General features: G+C 40.3%; 1 protein-coding gene across 2 annotated transcripts in view; it reads right to left on the reverse strand.

The window, feature by feature from the left end:
- Nucleotides 1-12,599, reverse strand: part of KIAA1671 (KIAA1671 ortholog) — a 2,688,721-nt gene extending 2,676,122 nt beyond the window's left edge. For both annotated transcript variants that reach the window (XM_044068487.1, XM_044068488.1), the window contains exon 1: nucleotides 12,272-12,599. The gene's annotated coding sequence lies outside the window, so the exon portion shown is untranslated. The remainder of the gene's footprint in view (nucleotides 1-12,271) is intronic.
- Between the last annotated feature and the right edge of the window lie 7,562 nt (nucleotides 12,600-20,161).

Consider the following 20,161-nt stretch of genomic DNA (forward strand, 5'->3'; position numbering starts at 1 on the left):
CTGACCAAGTTCGCAGACGATTGCAAAATAGGTGCTATAATTGACTCTCCGGCTGACACAGACATCTTCCAAAATGGTCTCACTGAGACAGATACCTGGTGTCAAAACCATGGCCTCAAGCTAAATGCCAAAAGGTGCACAGTCATCCCCTTTGGAAAAAACAAGCTACCCACAAACTACCATATTGGTGGTAGCCCCCTAAATACAGAAGACATAATAAGGGATCTGGGGATCTAAGTAGATAGTAACCTCTCCTTTGATAATCAGATTGCCAAAGTGGTTAGAAAATCCTTCTATGTGGCCCACCTAATCACAAAAAGGTTTGTATCCAGATTGAAAGAGGTCATTGGGCCCCTCTACGCATCACTCATCAGACCCTTCATAGAGTACAATGCCCCATTTGGGATGTACCTTACAAAATAACTGGAAAGACCACAGAAGTACCACACCAAGAGGATCACTGGCCTCAAGCAGATGCCCTATGCAGCTCTACTGAAGAAACTCCAGCTGTACTCGGTTGCATATCGCCTACTCAGAGGTGATCTCTGCCCGACATACAAGGCCATGTCCAACCCAGAATTGATGGACATGCTCCACCTAAAGAAAAAACATATCCCCTCGAGCCACATGCTCCAGGAATCTAAACCTCACCACAACAATAAATAGGACGTGCTGGAGGGATAGATTCCTGTCCCAGAGACTTCCCATGCTCTGGAACAAGATTCCAATCTACATTAGACAGAGCTCTTCACTAACCCTCTTCAAGAGAAACCTTGACGAGTAGATGGGAAACAAAGTTTACCCCAGGGATCACTTCAATGTCTCTGCTGGACAGAGGCACAGGGAACTTATCTAAGGGGGTGGCGAAAGCCAACACATTACGGCTAGGCTTATAAATGCCTTCGGGCAGATAGCCTAGTACCTACCTATGAACTTCCCTGCACCACTGTCTTACTGTATTCAGTGGGCAATAAAATCTTCAATCAACTTTCCATATCATGCATGATGAATGTCTGATTTAGTATCTGCATCAACATACAGATGTTCTGCCATTTACTCAAACTAAATGGAATATCACGTGCCAATGATGGCAACAGTTCTCATGTTGCAACGTGATGGCTTGTTCAGCAAATATACAACTACATTTGTAAAGCTTCATAGCAATTGTGAAGATATGGTACATTTGACTATCCTAATTATAGGTGTATAGGTTGTTAGCCTTAATGCTAAGGTCAAGAATCTCAGCCCTGTCACCAAATACTGGTGGGGTATTAATGTCACCATTAAGTAAACTTCCCCCATTTTGGCACGAGTGAAAGTTTGTGGTCTTCCACTCAGTAGTTCCGATTGGTTTTAACGGTTGCTGTGGAATTTCTCTGCTTAATATATAAAGGCTGCCTATTCTGGAAATGGAGGTACACAGGTTTACATACCAATCATGCTGTTTGGTGCGTTTGATATTCTAATATAGGTTTAAGTCTCCAACATTGGCGTTTGCTTTAAAATGACTATTTAGGGTGGATAAGGTCTTGGAATACTGGGTTGTTCATAAGCAAGAATCACCCCTGAGGAGTCTTTGTGAAATAAAGTGTATGGACTTAGCTTTCACTCGGTCTAGTGAGGAAATTTGGTTGCATTTTAAGAATGTTTAATTGTTTAGTGAGGTACATGCTGAATCAGGCATTATATTCAATGATGACCCTAATAAGGAAGGAATCATTAGACTATGGTGGGACAATACAAAGGATATGTTTATAACTAAAGCATTTTCTAACCACCAGAGGCAAGGAGGTCAGTAAAGAGTCTGTTATCAATATATCCAGCAAAGTTTCTGACTGGCCCAGATTTAAGAGGATTAATATGGGTTTTGTACATTGCCAACAGGGTCTGTGAAATATTTTAACAAAGCATCCTGTGTATTTAAAGCATACATTGCTAAAATTTTTTATTTGTGAAATCATAATTAGGATGTGCTATTATTCGCATAATGGCTAGATTAGTGATTATTTGACTTGCAAATCTGAACACCCTGAAAAGATGAAAAGGTAGACACTGAAGGTTTTTAGGTCAAACACAGTCTCAAATTCAAGATGAAACTACAACAACATTGCTAAGAAAAGCTCAGCAAGTACATAGTCAGGAAATATTTATATGGAAATATATATTTTAGTAATGTCTATAAGATTCATACAATTACTAAACTGAGTATTTGCTTTTTGGGATTTTTTCATAACATCTACTTAATTGTGTTACTTTTACTTAACTGAATTTCACTATTTCGACATACATCATTATTAATTTACCAAAAAATGACTTGAATTTACTACGGTATTTGTTGTGGCCAATATCCCCTTCAGTGGGACGGTTTCCTAGGTTACAACAATGCACATGCCAGCTATGCCATGTAAAGGGACTGTGACTTGCCACGGGCATCCAAGCATCTCTTTCAGGCATATGTTGAAAAAACAACTTGCACTGCTATGTGCTGCATGGGAATTACCAGTTTCTATTACTTTTTGGAATGTACCTCACAAGACATCTGCAGCAGCTGGAAAGGCCACAGAAGTACCTCACAAAGAGGATTACTGGCCTCAAACAAATGCCCTACACTGACCACCTCAAAAAAACTCCAGCTTTACTCCGTAGCCATATCGCCTACTCCGAGGTGATCTGTGCCTAACCTATAAAGCTATGTCAAACCCAGAGTTGTTGGACATGCTACACCTAAAGAAATCCCAATCCCTCAGAGCTACACGCTCTAGGGACCTAAACCTTGTCACCACAATAAACAGGACACGCTGGAGGAATAGATTCCTGTCCCAGAGACTTCCTATACTCTGGAATAAGCTACCCATCTATGTCAAGTAAAGTTCTTCATTAGCACTCTTCAAAAAAAATCTTGATGAGTGGATGGGAAATAGGAAATACACCCCAGGGATCACTTCTGTGTCTCTGCTGGACAGTGGCACAGGAAAATAACTTTCGTGGGTGGCGTAAGCTATGGAACCTTGCTGGCTAGGCTTACATAGGCCCTTTAGGCCGATAGCCTAGTACTTACCCATGAACCTACTACCACATCCACAGCAAAATATGCAACTGAACGTCTATTGCTGTCTTTTTATACATAATATCAGATCATATGGTGATCTTTCCACATTCCCCAAACCCAGTGTCCCACTTTCCTGCTCCCACCCCAGTAGTCAACTAACCAGACTGCGCACCCCCTCCCCCCTTTTACAGATTCCTGGATCCGCCACTGGTTTGGATGTCGACCTTTTTGTCATTATGTATTCTTTTTTTTGGTTTGTTTCTTAGTTGCTGATAAGAGGCAAGGACTAACTTACAGACTACAGCTTAATTCAATTAAATTAGAGAACTAACCAAAACCACTACCACAGAAATGCAGGCATCAATAATCACTAAACGTTAAGGCCACTACAGAATCCTTCCAAAAATTCAGAATGCAGCATAAGAAATACCTTTTTAAACATGCTAAACGCAAATGCTTCCTGAAAAATAATGCAATGTGAAGCTTAATCTCAAAGTACATTTCCTTTACATATTTACTATAACATATAAACTAAGAGATACAGCTCCAAACCTAATTCATCTTCACTATGTTTGCCTCACTAGGATCCCCCCACCCCCCGCCAATTCCTCCTGATTCTCCTTCCATTCTGCCTAACCAGCTTCAATCAAACTCCCTCTCCTCCTCCTCCTCTTGACAGTCTTTTCACTTTCTGAACTATCCGGTAAATTGCAGGCAGTCTATATCTTGTAAATTCTCTATATATTGTGTATTTATAAGCCAGCTCCTTACTCATATGACAGTTTAAAACCATGTTATGCATAGGATTCTAATTAGCTTGCTTATTGTTAAATATGGGAATGTATGACTAAAACCTGCTTACTGTTGATTGTCAAGTACGATTACTCTCTAGTTTGTAACCCTGGGCTAAGCCTGAATTTGTAATCTTTGGCTGAACCGAAATCTGTGTTCCACCCAAGTTAAAGAAAAATACCAGATATGACGTTTTAACAGGGAAAAACACTCCTTTTCTTGACATTCTAATAAAATTACTAAACAAATTCACTAAGGCAGGCATCCTACCTCTATCCTTGAGTGACCACTGCCACATAACATGAAGTACCCCTAGCTCTATCCTTGGGTGAGCCCTGCTACATAACATGAAGTATCCAATACCCCCACTAAAAGAAAGAAAATCTTTGCATTAAAATTAGAACTCAAACTGTCTTATAACCCTAACCATTGATGACCGACTGCACATTTAAATACCACCACAACAGATACATGAACATATACACATACACATTCCTACATCTACAGAAGAAATAACTTCTCCAAACCAAATAGACTTCTTAAAAATAAACAAAATGAATGTCTCACTAAGGAACTAAACAAAATGAATGTCTCACTAAGGAACTAAAAGCTCCCTACAATGTTAGGGAGGAAGCCTCGTGTCAGCAAAACCTTTTCCCATGTGCGGATAAAGACAAATTCCTTCTCATAAGAAATCTAGCTAAAAAGCCACCAGAAGGCACAAAATTATCTACCTCAAGACAGCCCAAACTTCTCACCAAAATAAGAAATAAAGCATTTCTGGAACCTTATCAGTTATTACAGGCTACTTGCATTCTATACAGCCACTTAAGGAAGACAAGATTACTACCTATTCTGGCAATCTCACTCCTTTAAACTTATTCAATGAATTTTCTACACTCCCACCTACCCAAATGACCCTCTCCACAGGGAAGCACTTCTATATATCCCCACTCTACTTCAAAACAGTTAAAAGAAGAGTTATTGAAAAAGCTCATTAGCCAAATTCTCTCCGATACACCATAAAGGTGAGGATGACATGCTGCTTTGGTTTTCAGCACATTCCTGCCACCCTAATTCATCTTCACCATGTCTGCCTCACTAAAAATGCTACAGGGTGTAATCCAGCTAATCCCTAAACTCACCAACCCAGCTACTGCAAAAAAAAAAAAATATATATATATATATAGCAAATCAAAATCCACACTACCCACCCTTGATAAGACCCCCCACCTTTCTACATGCCCCAGCTGTTAGCATTCCACTGCACCATTTATCCAGAAGAACCTAGCAAATCTGCTGGGCATCGTCTGTACTCGTACAAGGTTGCCAAGGCCTGGAACTCCTTACCTGCATCCATCAGCTCTATACCCACCCTCCCACCTTTCAAAACCATTCTGAAAAGACTTCCTAGCTAAAATCTGGCTCTGTTTTTGCTGAAAACCAGGATAACCTATATCCCTAAATGTGAACAACTGCCTTCTTATTCCTTATACCTCCTTGCTCTCCCTTCACCTACTTCCTTATTGCTATCTAATTCTCTTTTCTGACTATCTCTAAAATATACCATAAGCCTGTTTTTCCTTCACTTCATATTGCAATTCCTATTTGTACTACTCTAACTTACCTTTAATTTCTCTACAAATTGTCTAAAACTTCTCTAAATATTAAATTATTGCCATATACTGCATATCAATTCTTAACCAATTTTGTTATATTATGTTTAATTTGTTAAAATTATTTAAACTGCAGATGTTTTTGTTTAATTTTTGAAGATTGTAAAATTATTGTTCTTAAAATGTTCTGTAATAATTTGGAGCTTTTCCTCCCAGGGCCTCCATGGCTAGGCTTGAACAGGCCCTAGGGCCAATAGCCTAGTACTTACCTATGAACCTATGAAAAACGTCCTTTTACCCAGTCGGACTTTCCCAGTAATCAAATATCAATAAATAAACAGACAAATAAAGTGTCCCTACTATTCCCCAGAAGCTAGGACTGCACCATTTTTTTTAAAAAGTAATCTAACTTTGGCTTCACTAAATCTACAGTATCAACTCACCAAATAAGCATAGAGTTCGGTCAAGAAGCAGCACTATATCAGCCCTTTTACACCCTCTGTCAGATGATACCCTTCAAAATAGCCTTTTGAAAAACTCAGTTTCCTTTGATCTAACAAAGGCCTTTGACCAAAAATATTGCAATCTCTTGCTCAGCTACCTAGTCGAAGCAGAATAAGATGCACTATCTTAATTCACAAACTTCTGAAGCAAAATATATACTCGACTACAAGTCGACCAGATTGAAAATAAACAACCTTCCATTTTGGATTAAAAATGTTCCTGTTTCAAGCATTTTGGAAGAAATACTTTCAACAGCGATTATTTACAGGTGGGGAATGGGACCAGATTTGCAATAGTAAGGATGTGTTGGGAAAGAATATTTGGAAAGGAAGATGTGAACGTACCTAACAGAAACTCAAGACAGAATTTACGTACTTCAAGGTACAATAACTGGACTAGACAAAAAATTACATTTCACATGAGCGCATAGATTTTTAATCAAAAGCTATGAAACACATCCAATAACCATTTAAGATCATGCACCAATAAAAAGACTAAAATAAAAGATGCAGGGTAGTGGAAATGATTCAAGAGTTATTAGGGAAGATATACATTTCTTCAGAAGGAACAGCTAGTGTGGGATAAAATGAAAAATAGGTTTAAAATGTGGCAGAAATAAGACACAAAGATACGAGACAGTAATAAGAATTATTTAGAGCAGTTGTCAAAGGTTAAAGTATTGCAGAAGAAGATGAAAAAGTGTTGGGGGGTATATGGATAATATGCAGAAGTTTAGAAAGGTTGCTGCTAAGCAAATATTTTTTGAAAACTTCAGGAGGACAAGAGCTCATACAAGAACACCATAGCCAACAGAAAGTAGAAAGGACTGTGGCTAAACTTAGGCAGCCACATGAAAACTAACCAAAAAGTAACCAAAAACACATCAAAATCCACCAGAGTGAACAAAGAACAAAAATCCTAAAAACAAGAATGCTATGCAACAAACACCACAGTACGAAGCAGAACCGATATAGACCAGATGACTTCAAAAAAATGTATCATGGCTATAACAACAGTTAAAGCACTTTCATCCTCAAAAAGATAGGACTTCACCAGAACAAAATCAGCAAAAATACTCCATCACAACCTAAATGTACCCATGTGTAACTGATGTTATGCACCAGTAAATCTTATAAAATAAGAAGCAACTAGCATTTGTACATGTAATATATATTTATTATACACACACACATATAAACATATGGATCTATATTATAATACTGAAAAAATCCCTAAAAATGTTATTGAGGGGGCACCCCTCTCCCTTTACTTATATATACCAACTCCATGATTGCACAACAATGGAGACAAGAAAAAGAAAAACCATCACACACAATGAAACAGTGCTTAAGAGCAAATACAGCCATCTACAGATCTGGGGATGCAAGATGATGTTGACCACCGTAATTCACACACACTGCTCAAGACTCACTTCCCTAATAATGCCTATGATAAGAAATGACACCACTGCAAATATTCTACACAATTCTATACAGTGCTACACTTTTCAGTGTTTTGAGTTTTTGGTGAAATGAGTTTGACCCAATTTCAGCATTATGTGTTACATTAGGGACATATGCAATATAAAAAATAAATAATAATAATACCTCTTAAACATCATAAAATAGGGTCTATATTAAATCAGCGAACACTGATTTATCAACCCCATGTAAGTGAAAGCTTACAATCCCGAACACTTAGAACAACTATTTTTTTTTCCAGGGGAAAAAAAAAACTTTAAAACATTACATAAAGTGGGGGGCTTCGCCCCCAACACCCCCCCTACTTAAATACACCAACTCCGAGATTGCACTACAGTAACGAAAACAGCAAAATAACGAAGGCGGCCAGGTGATTTCTTTCCCAGGGAAAGAATTTGCTTATATGCCGTTTCGTGCTTTCAAGTTCGATCAACACGTGTCTTTGATCATATAATAGGGAACCATAAAATAAACCATTGTAAACCTATAAATTTGATGACCTCATCTTTAATACACAGTTATTTACATTTTTTATTTATTGTCATTTGTTAACCAGGTTTGTCCAACTGAGCCCAAGGCCCATTTTCAGTGGAGACCCAAGGAGAAAAGCTCCAAATACATATACAAGACAAACAAGAAGAAGTTGCAGTAACTACTAAATAGATTAAGAATTACAATAGTATTATAGACAAGAGACATTACTTAAAATAAGATTAACAAAGTAAAAAAAAAAAATAAAAAGTTAATGTTCAAGCTTCAAAGATTTCTAATGGAACTAGCAGCAGAACATCGTCGTGAACGTCGTGAATAGGTCGTGAACAGGAATATTTACAGGAGCAGAACGTAAAGGTTTAAAAAAGAAAATTAAATGTACAAGCTTCAAACATTTCTAGTGCACTAGCAGCAGATATAGGTCGTGAACAGGAATATTTACAGGAGCAGAACATAAAGGTTTTAAAAAGAGTGTAAGAGGAGAAAAAAAAATTCAAATGAGCAGAAGTAGAATATAGGAGGAAATCAGTCAAAAATTAGGTAGAGGCTTGGCAAGGGCAGGACCAGGTTTTAAGATACTGTTTGAGTTCTTGTTTGAAGTGGAGCTTATAAGGGATGCTTCTTATTTTCACTGGAAGGGAATTCCAGGTGTGAGCTACAGAGTACTTATATAGGGACTTGCCAATATATTTAGATGGCTTATAAATGTCTAGAAGGTGTATGTCAGGTGTAAGAAGTTAACAGCAAGGGTTGTAGAGGGACACAATGTTAGATATCGAGGGACAGGAAGTGGGATTACAAAGTAGTGAGTGTGTGATATGCAGTTGAGAAAGACAGTTGTTTAGGGAATTCAGGCCATTGTAATGATTTAAGGGCAAGGCAGTGGTGGGATCTGTTAGGTAGATTGGGGGCGAATCTAGCTATTTTATTGCATGTTTGCTTTAGTTTAGAGAGAAGTAAAGACTGAAGGTCAGTAAAAACTAGAGCAGCATACAGGAGACAGGGTAATAAGAAAGAGGGCCAAGAAGGGTTTGGAGGAAGGTGGGAGCAGTTTGTGATTCCGGTACAGGAGATAGAGTTTCTTGTGTTTTTTTTTTTTTTTTTTTTTATGGAACAAAGGATATGAATGTCGAATTTTAAATCAACATCAATTGTGACTCCAAGTAATTTTGTAAAGGATTCTGGTCTGATGGTGGTATTGTTCTGGGAGGTAATTGAGAAGGTGGATTTGTGCGGTGCCAGTGTTTTAGGAAGGAAAAGTAGAAGTTTTGTCTTTTTTGGGTTTAAGATTAGTTGACTGTCAGTGAGCCAGGTTTCAGTGGATGGAAAAGTGGTTTGGGTAAGAGCAAGGAGTTCTGGGACGCTGTGGGCAGTGGTAACAAGGGTAGAGTCGTCGCCCTTTGTGAAAAAGGATAGTGTAAAAGGTTTTCCATATGTCTGGGAAAAGAGATTCAGAAATAGAAGGATTAATAAGAATAGGGACAGGGTAAGTGATAGCACTGGCAACAATTTTAAGGAAGTAGGAGGGTAGATTGTCAACAGAGGGAGAGCAGGGCTCAAGTTTACTTAGTTGAGATTTGATAAAGGCAGTGGGAACTGGTTGTAAGGCGAATGTATTAGAGGAAGGAGGACTAGGATGAGAGAGTACAGAGGAGGTGATAGAGGTATTTGGAGTTAGTTTTTGGGTAGTTTCCTTCTGTGGCGGCATTAAGAGGGAATGGGTTGGGGCTAGAAGGATTGCCAGGCTGGAGGATTTTATTTATGCTAGACCAGAATTTTTGGGGGTTGATGTGAGGATTACTTTGACTGGAGGCAAAGAAAGTGTTTTTTTTTTTTTTTTATCTCTGAGAACAAGTTTTTTGCACCAGTTTCTGAATTCCTTGTAGTGCTGGAGTAAGGGAGGAGTTATATTTTTGGCCCAAGTTTTCCAGGCAGCATCTATCTGATGCATAACAGAGCACATTTGCTTAGATAGCCAGAGGGCACATTTAGATTTTACCCTGATTTTCCCGGAAGGTGCCATAAAGTTCAGTACATCTAGAACTAGAGTATTGAAAGAGGTTACTGCATCATTAAGGGGAGGCTTTTGAGAACGGACCAGTTAATATTGGACAATATGGAGATGAATTTGTGAAGACTGAGATGAGTCAGATCACGACATTCTCTGTAAAGGTGTTCTTTGGGAGGGTGCTGGGTGAATCTCTGGATATAAATAGGGGAATGGTCACTAAGGGAGAGTTAGGGAGAACCCCAGGATTAAGACAGAGATAAGGATCAGAAGAAAGGACCCAGTCTATAATGGTTCCTGAAGTAGAGTTTGTATTGTACCTGGTAGGGGAAGATACGAGTTGGTGGAAACCATATAGATTGAGACTATGAGTAGGAGATGGGGAAGAGAGAGTTGTCCAGTCTATGTTTACATCACCAAGTATAATGGTCCTCATTGAGTCCATGTTGTTATGTAGCTTCAGTTCCAATCTACCACTGCACTTTCTTGTATGCCAAAAGTGTTTTCCAGTCACCACCCCTCATACTGGGGTTTCCACCTTTTCCAAAGCACACACTTTGCTGTGTGTCAGGCTAAACCACTCACCATCTTGTTTAGAGATGGAATAAATGTGTTGATAGATCCTTTTACAGGGCAGTTCTCTGTTTTTCCCTATTTAAAATGCCCTACAAGGATAGCACACTGCCAAGTACATCAAACTAGTTTTAAAACAATTATGTTTTCCAGACTTCCACCACCTATTGATAGATTCAAAAATCCTTCCATCCTCATTTTCATCAATGTACAGGCATAGATTACAATGACCGCATTTCTTAGTTTTGAAATTAGTGGAACTGATGATGCCCATGTTGGAGTTCCATCATTTTTTTTAAATTCTGGTGTACTATAAACCACAGGAGGTTTATCCTCCATATAACTGAAAATTGACCATGCTTGAAGAAAATTGCTTTAACGGCATCACTGTCCATGAAATACGGCAAATCAAAAAGTCTCGTACCCAACATATTCTTATTTTCTTCTCCATTTGTGCCATGACATCTAAACCACAATTCAATCTTAGGGGATGGGGAGAAAGAAAAAGACAAATACATCTCAAGGTAAGCAATAACCGGATGCTTGACAACCTTACGGGCTACGTTCTTCCACTCTACTAAAGCAGCAATCAGGGTCAAGCTCCGGAGCACGAATGGCAGGCTAAAGTGAGGTGGATAACAGCTACCTGGGCTGACATACATGATAGCACTGAGCCAAAGTGACTCATTCAAAAGTGGTCAACTTAAGAAAATGAAACTTCAATCTCAATCTCACTACGTACATTTCCATAACAATACCAATGTGGCAGTATATAGCACTTTAGGAAACAAATTCCATGAAACACTCACTTTTAGATATATTACAGTAATATCTACCACACTACTGCATAACTTCTTTGTAAACATCGTGGAAGTTGTTTGACTCAGCAAGAACGAGCTCATGGTGAGCAGAACAAATAGCAGTATGAATCTGTAACGTACACAACAGCATGCTTGTTTTGTGGGACCTAAATATACCATTCTTAACAGAAACATTTCGCCCGTTAGAAAAATGGTATGCTAGAGAACCAACGCGTGGGAATGCGCGATGAGATAGGAAGACAGTGGGAAAGAAAGCTGTTTCCAGTGACCGAATTCCCACTGAAATGCTGACAGGCAATCACTTTCTCATTTGCATTCCTTCAAAGCAAAACAAACTTCAGTTCTCACGCAGATATACACACAACACAGAATGCTGCAAATCATTTATTACTACAGCTCATTTGGCGTAGTGGTATGTTGCTCTGACTGTAGAAACGGGGCAAGTAAATTGCTTCAAGACAGTGTATACCAGTGTCACTGGGGTTACAGGAGGATCCAAACAAACGCAAAATGCTTTTTATAAAGAAGTGTAGCAAAGCTTTCGAAATTAACAAAGTACTCAAACAAACGTTTTTTTTTCTGTTAATCATTTGGGTAAAAGACGCAGTCAATCTAACGTAAACAACGTCTGGTCTCCCTACTTCCCCTACAAAATCTAACTCACTATACCAAAATGCTCATTAACACTTTATCCACCGCTGCCAGAGTTGTGGAAATGAGAATACACACGCACGCATATATACATAAACAAAACGGCATGCAATTCTATAAGCACAGACCTGCAAATACAGCATATCTATTCCTCGAACTTCTGCTACAAATTGAATATGAGCGAAAGTAATGTAACAAAAAGTTAAGTGTATGACACGCATAACTTAAAATATAAAACTACTGTACAAGTTTTACAGAATATGAGGCTGGGAGACTTGCCTTACCAGCTCTTGATAAATCCAAAAGTGTGAAAGAAGAAACTGCCCAATAGTTAATTTAGAACTTGGATAAATGTTTATATCATCCGTACATATTCCACCTGTTCGTCATTTCACCTTGTTTCTGGTTCAGACGTGCGGCACTTAGAAAACCAACCCATTAACTTTTCCAGAAAATATTAAACATTGTTTACCGGGGCCCCGAATAAAGCAAAGGCAACCAAGCCTGTTGGCTGAACTCTAGCTTAGAAGGTGATGACAGCCGCAAAGCTTTTGTTCGCATAGCAACCTTTGCAAGCCGAGATGCTAGATCCGCCCACCTCACGCATGAGGAAATACCGCAAGGATTTCCGGATTGGAATGTCGCTTTTCCAGATCGAGAGTACAAGGCCACCTCCAGCAGGGAGAGGGCTGCGCTCCTCGTGTGTGAGAAGTAACACTGGGAGGGAGCAGCCTGCTGTGGGTGACACTCATTCTAGGTTACATAATCTATACCATCTCGCCGGTCAGTGTTTTGCTCGGTGAGAAGATCAAAGTGTATGCCGTATACTAAACCATATCTACAGCTGAAACCGCAGTAAAATGTGTGCACACCTAACTCTGGTATCCCCTTTATATATATATATATATATATATATATATATATATATATATATATATATATATATATATATATATATTTTGGAGGGAGGGGCGGGGTATTAAACACTGTCTTACTCTTGTTAAACATCATTCAGAACAGGTGAATTGATTGTGGTGCTCCACCAGGTGTGACGTGCAAGACCTCAAAAGAGACATCTGGCAGACGCTTAACTTGGACATCAGCCACTTTAAACTTGAATTAGTGTGCAAGGTAATATGGGACTGAATGAAAGTGCTGTGGTCGCAAGGAAATAGGAAAGGCGGACACTCTCAAAGTGAAGGACAAGGACAAAAAGTAATCGCACACCTGATTCTCTCTTAACGGGAAAACCGTTGTCCTTTTGTTTTTTTGCCTTAGGGGGGATCAAGAACACTAAACCTAAAGTATATTTCAAGGTGGTTCTTTTCACTCAGGAATGTAGACTGACTGTATTTTTAATAAAGCTCCCTCGTGCGCCCCATGTATCACAGTATCGAGGGGGTAACTAACAGTGACAAAAAATGTTGACACTGAAGTTATAGACACGAGTTTTGTCAGAGAATGCTTGTTAATGCAAAGGTTTTTATTTCCAGGTAAAGCAATATTACTTGTTGTCACTGTGTGTGTAGATCTAGGCTCTCTGACTGTATATTTAACGTCTTACCCATGTAAGGGATGATTAACCTTGCAAAGAACCTGCACTTTTTTTTTCAATAATTTTTATTTTCATTTTTATATTTATATAAAACACAATTGTAACTCACCTGCAGGTGTAGCTGAAGTAGATATGGGTTCCTTCCTACCTGACTCTGGTGACACCCTCTTTTTTTAGGCCCAACACCCCAAGCTGGCAAGTGATAACAGATTTTATTCTAGGTGACACTTTAGTTTTAAAAGGCACAACAACAAACAAATTATTTCAACTGTGCACCAGTTAGCAGTAAGGCAGAGTGAGATATGCATGTAATGAAACCATACATTTACCCCCTTCCCCAGAACTCAACAGAAAAGATCTTGACATTCAAGCATGCACACGAAGGCAATATCAATGAGCAGTAAAGCTTTTATAATGCAGCAATACAAAAACGGAAAAAATGCAATATCATTGATGGGAAAAAAAGTTATAATACAGCAGTACAGATATGAAAAAGATGCAATATCATTGAGCAGTAAAGATTCTTCAAGGCAGCAGTACTAACACGAGCAAAATGCAATGTCACTGAACAATGTTGTTGTTGTCTTTCGGCTTTTCCCGGTTAGGGGTCGCCACAGTGGAACTCCAGTCCACTAATGATTGGCAGTAGATTTTCACGAACGCCGAGGTGCCAGCTTGACATTCAACCTTCAACGAAGGCACGCCCATTTACGCATATCTTTCGAATGCCCACCCAACTGAAGATTTATAATGCAACAATACAAATATGACAAAATGCAAAGTTATTTAGCAATAAAGTGTCTTTAATGCAACAGTACTAACAACCTCTGTTCCTTAGATCAATCTAAACAGACTGTGAGACACTCTATTGTACCCTGTTGACTGACCAGTGACTACTTACAGTCCTACTGCCGGCATAATGGGGCCCAAGGTTGGAGCTCATATGGATCCCAGCTATTTGTAATCCAGAAAGTGTTTAGGAGGGAATCCACAATCTTATAAAAGTATAAAAAATGATGACCAAAAGCCTCTCACCACTCAGTCGAGAATATCCCAGTGATCAGGCACCGCAGTTCCTATGAAGAGAAAAATGGAAAATCACCCGCCAGAACTCTGGTAGTCATCTATGGCATCTCTGCACTAGGCCCAAGGGAATTTCTTTTCTTGCTGAATCATATGCAGGTGTGGAACTACTGGTTTCAGAACTTCTCTCCTGAATCCACAAAATACCATCATCCCGAATTTCAGCAAGAGAAAGACACAAACTGCTACCTCACTTCTCTGTCCCGAAACACTAAAAGAAAAAAAATCCAGTCATGCTGCAAGGCCCTTTCCCCTTCAGCTAGTCTTTCAGTCTTCCCTCCTTCAGCTAGTGTTCCACTCTCCTCTCTTTCACTTTTTAAATTGTCTTTTATATTCCTGAAAAGGAGCTCTACTTTGTGGTATAATGGAAGACTGCAGTCTATTTCTTGTACAATGAAATACAGTAGGAACTGCACTCTCCCCCCACTTGAAAATCTTGGGTCCCCCCAAGTCAAAGGTAGATTAGGAGCAAAATATTTACAAGCACTAATGCACCATCAGCTGAATAATATTTTTGCATACCTCCCACCAAGGGCGATCACCATTATGCTCAACTTGGACTGAGGTGTCACCAATGCAGCAGCAGGCATAGGGGTCATGGGCGCAGACTCTCCAATGAGCTGTGGTCACAGGTTCCTGTGTACTGTGTCCCAAACTGTCATATGTAAGTCTCTGAGGGGGCCAAATCAGTCTCTGCAGTTTTGGTTTGGGAGAGACAACTAAGGAATTTTGCTCAGAAGGTTTGTCACTCACAGCACATTCAATGTCCATTTCTTCAGTAGGCATTTTGTCTACTTCTAAGATCACCTCTTGTATAAGTTCACTTTCTTTTTCCATAATGGTATGACTGTCCTCAGCAATATTTTCCGAAGTTTGCATAGCAGGGCCTCCATCAGTATCAGGTTCTGCAAGAGGTACAGAAACATCACTTAGTCTATTGTCAGGTCTGAGCTGTTCAAAATGACAAGGAATGAATTCCGGTGCATTTACATTGAGATTACAGCCCATGCGGTTTCGAACATCCTCATAAAAAAGTCCATTGAAACCCCAGTCATCATCACTGTCCTCCTCACTTTCAGCAGGAGGAAGCATGGGCTCTTGAACACTGGAGAGGATATTTCCTATCCACCTTAGTCTTCCGGATCGCCTTGAGTTAGGCTTCTGCTGAGCCATTCCGGGTTCCAGATTCATGAGTCTCACTGATTTTGCCAAAGGCATTAAGTTGTTACGGTGCCAGGTTTTGATAGGTCCTTTTTCCCCCTCAGGGCAAACTTGGTAGACAGGGATATTAGGTAGCTGAGAACAAATTAGGTAAATTTCAGACCCCCAGCGGTTAGTTAGTTTATGCTTTCCTTGTAGACCCAAATTCCTCAAAAGGACTCTGTCCCCTGGTTACAAATCATGCATCTTCACTTTCTTGTCATAGTGAGCCTTGCTTCGCTGATGTCTTTGTCCTGTTGATTTTTCAGCTAGCTCATAGGCCTGTCTGAGTTTCTTCTTGTGTCTCTCCATATAACTGCCATGACATCGCACTGGTGTATCATCAGCTGTGACTTCAAAGGTGACGTCAATAGGAAGACGAGCTTCTCTTCCAAACCTTAGGAAGTAAGGTGAGAACCCTGTAGCATCATTTTTAGTACTGTTGTAAGCATGCACCACTGTGGCTACATGTCTACTCCATTGACTCTTCTTCTCAGAGGATAGTGTCCCCAACATATATAGTAAAGTTCTGTTGAAACGCTCCAGCTTCAGATCCCCTTGAAGATGATAAGGAGTGGTGCGACTTTTTTGAACTCCCAAAAGAGTGAGTAGTTCATGGACAAGCTTGCTCTCAAAATCACTTCCTTGGTCATAGTGTACAAAAAACTTCTCAACTAGTAGTTTCACCACTGTAATAGCTTTCTGATCACGAGTGGGAAATGTTTGAGCGTATCGGGTATAGTGGTCTGTTACCACCAGCACATTACTGATCTTGCCTTCATCCGGTTCAATGCATAGAAAATCTATACAGACAAGTTCCATTGGACCACTGCTCTCCATTTGACCCAATGAGGCAGCTCTGGTAGGCAGAGTCTTTCTCTGAATGCAACGAAGACATGTACGACAATAATCCTCAACATCTTGCTTCATGCATGGCCAGTAGAACCTGTCTCGTACCAGACCCATAGTTCTGTCATAACCAAGATGACCATGTTCATCATGCATTGACTGAAATACTACTTCTCTATATTTCTGAGGAAGCAACAATTGCCACTTTTTACTGCCGAGTATACTAGGAGATCTCCTATACACTAGTCCATTCTGTATATGGAGTCTGTCCTATTCTTTAGCCAAAAGTCTGGCCAAAGGATGAATGTCTGTGTGAAGCATATCAATTTGTTTCTTCTCTAAAGCAACTACCACCAGCTGACCCAAGGGGTCTTCTCTTTGATGTCTCCTTAGGTCACTGTTACTTAAAGCTGCTAGCGATGATGCCTGTAAAATGACCAGATTACAATAAGCTTGGGGTATGCTTGCTGCAGACAGACCCAACTTCCGGGCCCAACATTCAGTGTGTTGATAGCATTTTGCAATCTGACACATAGCTCTCACCCCTGGCACTAGAATTTCCACCCATTCATCATCGGGGTGTAAATCTTCATGAGGTCTTCTGGACAGACTATCAGCATCTCCATTTTCATGTCCTGGGTGATATTTCAAACTGAAATTATAGTTGCATAGTGCTGTCATCCATCTGTGGCCAGTAACATCTAGCTTTGCAGAGGTCTGGATGTATGTCAGAGGATTGTTGTCGGTCTGCACTTCAAATTCAGCTCCATAGAGATAGTCATGCAGCTTGTCCACTACCACCCACTTTAAGGCAAGGAATTCCAACTTGTGCACAGGATAGTTTCTTTCTGTGGGGGATAAACTCCATCTGATAAAAGACAAAGGTCTCAGCTTCTTATCATGCTCCTGGTAAAAGACTCCCCCTAAGCCATCCCTGCTAGCATCCACATGCAAAGAGTATGGCTTTGTTGGGTCAGCATATGCCAGCACAGGGGCATGTATGAGGCCATACTTAAGCTGTTCAAATGACTCTTCGCACTCAGGAGTCCAGTGACTCTCAATGAGTTCTTTAGAGTCTCTCGGTCCATTGGGCTTCTTCACAAGGATATCTTCATCTGTTTCATCATTTCAGAGCAAATGGTTGAGGGGTCTTGCTATCTTGCTATCTTTGAAAATCCTTCCACAAACCTTCAATAGTAACTGAAGAACCCCAGGAAAGATCGCAACTCTGTGATAGTTTTGGGTCTGGGCCAAGATGTCACAGCTTCAGCTTTTCTGGGATCTGTGGATATCCCATTTGCAGACACTCCATGTCCCACATAGGTCACTGAAGGTTGGAAAAACTTGCATTTGTCCAATGACAACTTCAGGCCTTCCTTCTCAATCCCGTCCAATACTTTCATCAGTCTTTCTTCATGCTCCTTTAGGGTCCTCCCAAAAACAATGAGGTCATCCAGGTAGACTAAGACTTCCAGGAGAGGCATGTCTCCAACTGTTCTTTCCATGATTCTCTGGAAAGTTGCCACTGCATTTGATAAACCTTGAGGTAGGTGATCAAACTCAAAAAATCCCAAAGGGGTGATGAAGACAGTCTTCTCTTTTATCTTCTGGGTGCATAGGGATTTGATAGTATCCACTCCTTAAGTCTAGTACACTGAACCACTTACTGCCCACCGGGCAATTTAGAGCATCTTCAATCCAGGGAGTTGCGTACTGGTCTGGAATGGTTTGCTGTTTCAGAGTACGACAGTCAACACACATGTGAATTGACCCATTCTTTTTCCTGACAATGACAATGGGAGAGGCATATGGACTTCTTGACTCTTGAATTATCCCTGTGGCTTTAAGTTCTTCCAAATGTTTTCTTAAGTCCTCCAGGTCTCCTGGAGGTACTCTTCTGGAACATTCCCTGAAAGGCCGGTCCTCTTTCACTCTTATTTGGTGTTCTGCACTCTTTGCACAGCCCACATTGAGTTCACTGGTAGAAAAACAATTTTTTTTCTTCATTAGTAGCTCTTTAACTTTGGTTACCCACTAAGGGGGCAAGAGGCCACCTCCTATATCAATATCTTCCAGGTTCAACTCATTGGCCCTGCTCTTGTTCCTTGTCAACACAGAAGCAGGTAAGGGAGTGGCAGCATAAACATTTCCCAAATGCACTTGTGAATGCAGGACAATGGGAGTACTTCCTTTATTTTTCAACCCATAGGCAAAGTGTCATAAGGATGCTTTACCTTGTCTGCAGGCCAAACTTCTGGAACTAGTTCCAGCCCCGGTGGCAAACCACTTTCTGGATCCGTTTCCATTATGAGATGAGAGGAAACTTTTTGTCCACACATCCTCACTTTGGTTATCAAACAGGTGACCTGACCAGGATGAATTATATGCTCTTTCCCAGACAGGGTCCACACATGACCAATTTCATCCTTACTATCCTTCTCCCATTGAAGGGTGCAAAAAGCTGGTCACAGAACAGGGTGTAATGTTGGGTGTTCCTGGGTCAACTGAGGCATCAGCATTCTTCTGATGAGGTCAGTATTTGTCCCTACTAAAATAGATGCAGAATCCTTTCCTTTTGGCCTGGGGCACACAACAGTGAGAGTTTCAAAGACTTTTGTTCACCCAACAACTGAAGCAGAAAATTCTAACTTGAGTGAGACATACCCATCATAAGGGAACTTCGTGTCACTTAACCCCCAGATCTCCAAATCTGCTAACTTTTCAAGTGGCAGATGCTTTAATTATTTTTGGTAGAAGTCTCTGTACAAAATGGTGATTTGTGCACCAGTATCCAACAGTGCTTTACTATGCACCCCTTCTATTTTTACTGACACGACAGGGGTTGGTCCCAATAGCCTGTCGGGTCATTTCTGTTTCCAGTGTTGTTCAGCTGCATGGCCGTCAGCATGAGGTTGAGGTATCAACGGGCGACCTCACCATTTCCACAGATAAGACTCTTTCTTAGTAATGCTTTGCGGTCTCAGATGCTGAGATTTTTGCTGAGATGGCTTTTCAATTCGGTTGTTCACCTCAGATGAGCTAGAAGTGTGCATAGTAAATAGTCTCTCTCCCCTATTACAAGGGTTAGTGTGGAAAGGAGATCCAGGATACTGTCTCTTGATGTTATATTTTATGGAGCTCTTTGTAACTGGGCATTCAGCTGGCCCCTTCACTGAGTTTTCTTCTTCATTAATAGCTCTATAGCTTTGGTTACCCACTCAGGGGGTAAGAGACCACCTCCTATATCAATATCTTCCAGCTTCACCTAATTGACCCTGCTCTCTTTCCTTGTCAACACAGAAGCAGTTAAGGGAGTGGCAGCATAAACATTTCCAAATGAACTTGTGAATGCAGGGCAATGGGAGTACTTCCTTTATTTTTCAACCCCATAGGCAAAGTGTCATAAGGATGCTTTAACTTGTCTGCAGGCCAAACGTCTGGAACTAGTTCCAGCCCTGGTGGCAAGTCACTTTCTGGATCTGATTCC

Source organism: Protopterus annectens, chromosome 4.part0 (assembly GCF_019279795.1).
Source record: "Protopterus annectens isolate FY-2018-M chromosome 4.part0, PAN1.0, whole genome shotgun sequence".
NCBI classification, from domain to species: Eukaryota; Metazoa; Chordata; order Ceratodontiformes; family Protopteridae; genus Protopterus; species Protopterus annectens.